Here is an 8,290-nt window from a genome sequence, read left to right on the forward strand (position 1 = left end):
TTCAGATTGAACTAGAAAGGAAATAATTAGATATGTTGTATATCTGTAATTTAAAATGTCTAAATTTTGTATCTAACAAATACAGCTTTACTATGAATGAAGGACACCTTGAAATATCTTAACACCATTTTAATCATTTATTATTCACTATTGAGTACCTTTGAAATGAAAACAAAAGCAACTGTGTTTGTAATTCAGGTTAAAAATTATACTTCTAAATAGTGATGTCTAGAATAGGGACTGTAAGAAAAATGATCCTGAATGAAATAAAAGGAGGTCATGGAGAATCATGGCAGCATCATGGCAGGCTTAGATAGTATTCTATAATGGAACAATGCTATTAGAAAGAGAAGATATTTTCAAGATGAAAGATTGATATTCCTAATGTGAACATCAGGGCATTAATAGTCGATCGATAAGTGGTTCAGAATACTTCTTAATGGAGTGGAAGAAGTAAAATTTGGTGACCAATGTAATTTACTGCACTACACACACACACACACACACACACACACACACACACACACACTGCTAAATTTTCAAGTGAATGTGAGAGCATTCTATATTTTCCATTTCTAAAATACATCTCAGTCATTTTTAATATTTCTTTGATTATGTATTTCATGTTTAAATAATGTACTTTAAGTATACCCCCAAGATATAAAAAGCTGTAACTAAGCACATGGATCAAATTTTGATAAATAAACTTATATTTCATTAAGAAAGGCATCATTATACTGATTAATTTTAAGTTGCACTAATTTGGGGAGAGAAAAAAAAAGAGAGTATAAGGCAGTTTTTTTAGCTTTCTAGCTTATGGAAACATATATCAGAGCAATATTTAAATTTACTTCATGAAACTATTATATGACCCATTCCAGGTTAACCTTCCTTCAATCCTTTAGTCAATTTAATGCGAATATTCTATCCTTTCTAAACATTCTTCTTGCTGTCTCATTTATTAATCTCTTGGTCAAATGTCTAATGAATAATTTCAATGTTTAGGCATGCCTCTTAAGTAAGAAAGATAGAATAACATAGTTTGGTGTAGGAGTTTCTTCTGTTTGTGTGTTGCTTTCATTGGTTAATGAATAAAGAAACTGACTTGGCCTTTTGAGAGGGCAGAACTTAGGTAGGCAGGGAAAACAGAACTGAATGGTGGGAGGAAGAAAGCAGAGTCAAGAAAAGCCATGGATCCTCCACCGGAGATGGATGCTGGTTAGAATATTGGTAAGCCACTGCCACCTGGCGATACACAGATTAATGGACACGGATTAAACTAATATGTAAGAGTTAGCCAATAAGAAGTTAGAGCTAATGAATGGCCAAGCAGTGTTTTAATTAATACAGTTTCTGTGTGGTTACGTCAGGTGTAAGATAGCTGGGTGGCTGGGACAAACAAGCGGCCCCCTCTCCCTACAACAATAGTTTTCAGAATATGCATAGCAGAATCCTACCTCTGTGAAGTTACATTTCCATGGAAAAACTCAACAAAGAAATCTTTGGAAACGATTTCTCTAATCCTTTGAGGATGTGCAAGCACCTTTTTTTTTTCTCCTCCTCATTTACTGTTATGCACCTGTATCCCTGTCAGAGTCACTTATATATCATGCTTATTTAAGTGTCCATGCTGTTAATACTAAATTAGATCAGCTTCTTAAATTAAACTGTAAAATGCTTGACTTTTGTTATCCACTTGTTTTGGCAGACAGGGTAAAGATGTTTGTCTCCAGTCCTGGTAGTCTGATTTTGTTCACCTGAACACACATAGTAGATGGAGAAAGACTGACTGTAAAATGTTGTCCTTTGATCACCGTAGGCACACTATGACATGAATATACTTACACAAATACAACCACCACCAATAAATAGACAGACAGGCAGACAGATGGATATTGACTGATAGAAAAATACATAAATGTGGCTGGTAGAAATATCAGTTGTAGAAATATTAGCAACTGTTTGTTTAGAAACAATCCAGATGAGAGAACATTACAAATAAAGTATATTGAATTCTGTTCAAGGGGGAAATTAAGCTTCTTTTAAATTCAGAAACTGACGATTAAGGAAAATGGAAATGTAAAGTCTGTGTGAAACTTAGGGTCTTTCGGAAAGTAATGTTTTCAGTTGGTAGGTAGGCTGTTATATTAGCATGTAATCTTTGTCTCAAACAACATGGAAGGTGAGGACCTGAAGTCTGACCTCCACATGCATTCTTTGACATAGATATGTCTATATATAGACACAGAATCACAACTGATTGTTATTGAAACTGTGTGGAAACAATCTTGAAGGTACTAAAATATCAAAGATAAGATACTTCTAAGCTATAAAACAGTGAAAATGGATAATATCAGTTATTTTATTTACATATCTTTCTACATGTAGAAAATGTCATAAGAGATTTTACAATAGTGAATTTTTTAGTTGATTCAGAAGCCTTATTGTGGCTATTTTGTCAATATTTTCTTCTTTAGAGCTTTTATTCCTTCCCCCACCTCTGTTTCACTTTAAGAGCTTAAATATTCTGCAAATGAGGATTCCAATGACAAGGCTGTATTCCACAGTCATTGCTGTATAGATATATTTGTTTCCCTATAATCTAATATCTAATACACGTTTGCACGACATTATCATTATGTGTCAAATAGTTTTAAATTTACCTGCTGAAGTCAACATCGTAAAGTTAAATTTTAACACAGGAGAATGAAGAGAGCCAAGGAAAAGTATTGTGTTAGCTTTGATCAGTTACACATTGTAATAAAGATATTGAAGGGAATTCAAATCTAACTTAATTTGGGGATAGCCACAGGCATTCGGTGTTTGTATTTCTTATAACTTTGCAGAGACTGTTGAAAGTTCAATGAGGTATGCCTCCCAGCAATGACTAACCTCAGAATAAAAGCCACAAGAAGGCTTAGGAGCCTGAGCCTGTTTAGAACAGAAAAACAGGAGTGCAGATTCCAATCTCCTTATGACTCACAGTAAAACTGTTTAAAAAATACATTAAGGAAGGAATTCTTCACTGGTGTGCTTGGTAAAAATGATTACCTATTATTCTAGAGAGGAAAACCAAGAATTAGCAAGGAAAATAAGGCTTGTTCTAGTTAAAGAGGATCAAATTTCATACAGCATTTAATGTAGTTTGTAACAGGGTAGATTTTCAGCGACTAGAATTGCAAATATTGTTATTTTTGAGAGCATAGCACCAGTGTGTATACCCTCCAAAACTTTATATGGAGCCTTTTACTTGATAATCCCTCATTAAATACTAATGAGCTGAATTTCATTGAATAAGTAAAAAAGAATATTTGAATAGATGAACTGAAAGAATATACGTCATTTCTTTTATCAGGATTGATAACATCAAGTAACTTCTTTAAGGGAAACTATACATGTAGAGTAAAACCAATAAGTCATGTTATCGTGACAATTGTACAGACAATGGAGATTACATTTTAGTCCTAAATTGGAAAGATTAAAATTGTAAACCCCTGAGCTCTAAAATTGTGTTTAGAATTGTTTATTCCATTTTAAATTCTAAATATCAAATTTTTATGATTGAAGATGTTCAAGGTAGATATTTGTTTTGAATATCAAGAACATGAGCATGACCATACATCTCAACTTGATGCTTATAAGAGCATTATATAAAATAAAATCATATAAAAACTTATTTATAGTCACCAGAATAGGAGAGATTGACTTTTGATACTATTTATTACTAAATTGAATATACAATTGAAAAAGTACATATTTTGCAGAGTTCATACAGCATACCTCATGATAAATGCAATTGTAGCTTGAGGAACTTTATTTTGTGCTGATTTTTACTTTCTTGTTAATTTTTTAGTATACTTTTCATTTTAGTATGTGTTTTCCTGTTTCTATGTATATGCATGTGTGTATGTGTGTTCACATATGTCGTAGTACGTAGTATATATACGGAGTTAAGAGTAATAATTGCACTCATCAATTCTCACCTTCTGTCACATGTCAAATTAACAATATTCAATGGAAGGTAACCCAAATTTATAATCCTGTTCTCAGTTCCAGATCCAAACATGCAGAGTTAATAATATAGACATCTACTTTCAATCAATAGCCTTCCTACAAAACAAACAGGAGTAGTTAATGTTCCGCAGATTTGGTGGTTAATTTCACCCATATTTTCATTTCAAGTGTATAAACACTTAGGACTTTTCCACTCATTTCTGGGAGCATCCATGGTGTTTAATTTCACTCCTATTTTCACATTTCATGTGTATAAACACTTAGGACTTTTCTACTTATTTCTAGAAGCATCCATCAGACTGAAGGGTTTTGACATTTGCAGAAATCCTAACTATTGAAGATTTTTTCTTGTGCTACTCACGATTTGTGTTGTCAAAGTAATATTAATAAAATCATTGTACAGATCACCCAAAATTCTATGTAAAGTCACATATTCTTACAAAAACCAATATTTTATTTCATACTCATAAAATTAAAGATATAAAATATGAAAAAGGAACATTAAAGGGTCTAAGGGCTGACGTGTCCTTGCAACTTGACAAAATTTAGGTACATTCTGAAGAAAACATTTTTTCCCTTCAGCATCAACCCATTCACGAACCAATTTATTTTTGAAATAGGCCTCAGGGGCAGTGTGGTGGGTGGCTGTAATGGGGAATATCTCTCTGGCCACTCAAGGAAATTGCTATGGACTTTTAATCTTATTTTGATTAAGTTCTGTGTAGATTGTGTCTGCCAGGCTGGCAATAAGATTACTGGTTCTGAGATCTCTTGGCTGCTATTGGACTGAGATTCAATTTTTTCCAACTTTTTCAAGGTTAAATTGAAACAATATTATCCATTCTTTCTAAACAGTATATATTTAGGTTTTGACTTGTTCTAGAAACTGCAATGTTAATAAAAATTCCAAATTTTACAAGTCACAAGCATATGGAAGCCAACTTTTGTAAAATCAGTTTTACATATAAATGCAAAGAAAAGATTTTTTTTTAGGCAAATTCGGCCTATTTTCATATACTTGGTATTTGCAAAGAGTAGTTTTGTAAGGAAGAAATATGGTTTTAAAATCAATAATGGAAAAAGAGTGGTTTGTTATAGAGAAACTAATGAACAGTGTGAAGCTTTGTTTATTTATTTTTTATCTTCTTTTTGATTTTGTTTTTTTCTGTAGACATCCAATAATGGAATGAATCACTTTCTGTTTTGGCGTCACCAAGATAACAAAATGAAACTTCAGCCTTTTTTTTTTTTAAACTCAGATTAACCAGAAATAGTTGCATATTCATCAGTCTAAAAGTTCATCCACTTTTTAAAGTAGAACCCTGCTATTATACTAGATTTTATTGACTGTTAAACCAAAGTTTATCCTCAGGAATTTAAACTTCTCATTGTGATTCTTGACTGCAGTTGACAAGACCTCCAGGCCAGCCTGGGAATTATCAAGGCATTTTCTGTACAAGTAAAACGGCAGCAAGAACGCAAGTTGAGCTTCTTGGCCCATCTTGTAGGCACTTTGACTCTTGAGTTCAGGGCTTCCATCTGCCCTGTCCATGTATAATCTTCCCATCATCTCAGAGACATGATGTGAAATGAGTTTGAAGGAAAGTCAGGAAGTCTGATAGTCAGAGCTATCAGCCCCTGCCTGGTACATATCATCCCGTTATCCTTCCAGGAGTAGTAGCTGTGTGCTCTGTGTCTATTACACTGTCATATGAGAGCACCTCGGTGGAACTGCCAGGCAACACTGTTCTGACCATCTGGTTCATAATTCAGTGCCTATCAGTCTGGTGGGCAGGAGTGCTTCAGACACTCCTCCAAGTGCAGGGACTGTGATTATTTCCCAGAATGTAAAATAACATACAGTCTACCCTTGTCCACAGTGTGGTGATGGCTGAGAGCAGTGTATAACACTGCATGAGAAGTTAATTCAGATGGTAACTTTTCCACTCAACATTCCATGTTCAATATTTTATGTAGTTGCAGTTTGTGCTTCAATAACTTTATAGAAATCTAAATGAAAATCGATAAGTTTTTTTAAGTTTAAATAGGTTTTAAAGTAATATCGTGAATATTTTTACAAAAGCAGAAAATAAAAGATTTCAGGATTTCATCCTCTAATAATCATGAACATTTCTACATCAATTATTTTCTTCATAAAAGCTCTGTTCAAATTATTTCTAAAGCCGATTACTTCTAAGGAAATATATTAACACTTAGCTTAATCTTAACTGATTAAGATCTGTCATTTCACAAAGGCTGTAAAAAAGGGATAGGGATTTCTAGTTTTAGTCACTAGGTATTGTGAACCCAAATTGAAAAGTGTGTTTCTACTATATTTTAGAACATATTCCAAATTGGTTTATATACAATTTTAAAGATATTTGTTATCATCACTGTGAGCTTATTATACTACTTAAATGCATCAAAAGATATGAGCATTTCCAAATTTAAATGAGGCTCATTTAGCCTAGACTTAAAACTTTAAAGGGGATTTCTGCACTAGGAATTGGTTGAACTCATTCATAATACAATCTGTGGTTTTTCTTTGACTTGGTGTTTCTCACTTTACTTTGTGAAAGGTTAAAAAGATGAGGAGGGACCGACCTTTTAAAGTAGTATTTCAAAATACACTGTATAGTTTTATTTGTTTTAAATTTAAACCCAATTTTACATATCAGACGTATTTTCTATACATATTGTTGTGTGTATAATATTTTTGTCTTGCTTAATTTTTCAGTTTCCCCTTTTATGTATTATGACTTTGAAATGTCAAGTTTGCCAATGATATGTCTTTTCTTTTAAGTGGTATCCTTAACATAGTAATGCGTTTCACACAGAATTTTTTAGAGAAGATGTACTTAGACCATATTCACTGCAGTCTTTCCAGTTTTTCCTTTCTTCTTGCTTGCTCTCTCCATTATTCCCACCATTCCTGGTCTCTCTTCTACCTTCAAGCATTTAAACCTTGCGTGTGTGTGTGTGTGTGTGTGTGTGTGTGTGTGAGAGAGAGAGAGAGAGAGAGAGAGAGAGAGAGAGAGAGAGAGAATCTTTTTTTGTGTGTGTGACTTATTTGTTTTAATTTGAAGTTTCAGGATTTCTCTGCTATTGATCAGAATTCATTCTTGATTACTGAATACAATTACGTTACATATACATCCCCTATTTTCCTTTACTTTTTCATTGTCTGTCTGACATCTAAGTTGGTTCTATAGCTTGACTGTTATTAATAATACTTCAATAAATATTGATGCACACATGACTTGTGAACTGAGAATTTAATTTGATCAAAACCTAACTCTTTATACAATGACTTTGTGCATCTTCCTACAGCTCTTTTATATTGAGCCCATGAAGTTATTACTAAAATATTGTTACATTACTTCAACCTCCAATATTCCTTCCCTAGTATCTGTCTCTTACTGTTTGACTATTTTCTCTGTGCACATATATCAATGAAGTTATAAATACAACCTGTAGAATATGTTTACTGCTAGATGCATGTGTGGCATTTTGGCTTGACCACTTGGCAGTATATAAACAATTAGGAGGCTCAAACCTAAAAAAAAAATGATCTTAGCAGCTATTAATTACACATATCTCTGCAACTCTGTTTGGGGTTCATAGATTTCCCATATGTTGGCATATCAAATATTTTTTTCACTCTTCAGGTTGTCTTTAGGAAGCCACATTTTTTATGTATCATGGGTGTAACATTCCTTTCATTTCTAGAAGAAATACCTTGCAGCCAACTAACTGGTCCTCTGTACCTCACAGATCTTCTCCTTCTTCTGTGATATTTCTTAAACCATAGGTATAAAGGTTCTGTGGAAGTTGTGTCATCTGGGCATGGGCACCACTCAAAAAGATGTTTTCTGAATTTGGCCAGTTCTGGTCATCTGTTTCTGCATTTAGTTATAAAATAAAACATAATTGGTGCAGGGAGAAAACTACACTCATGTATAAAAGAACACAAGAATAAGCAGTTCACATGTTCATATGGATAATACTGACTTAGGAAACTGACAATGTAAGATTCTTACAAAACCTATGACCTTACTTGTCACAGGTAGTTGGGTAAATTCTCTGTACCAGCCATGATTTTACTTCTATGGAGTGGGCCTTAAATACAAGTAGACTGTTCTTGGTGGTCATGGAAATATTAGAGTCACTATACACTTAACATCCTATGAATAAGCGGTTGCTTGACACATTTTGGAGTAATGCATGTACATCCTCCTGAGTTCAAGGGCTTTGTGACATTTGCTTACTCATTTAT

This window comes from Microtus oregoni, unplaced genomic scaffold, assembly GCF_018167655.1.
Source record: "Microtus oregoni isolate MIOR12 unplaced genomic scaffold, Mior012 000010F_ref0000083, whole genome shotgun sequence".
In the NCBI taxonomy this organism is placed as follows: domain Eukaryota; kingdom Metazoa; phylum Chordata; class Mammalia; order Rodentia; family Cricetidae; genus Microtus; species Microtus oregoni.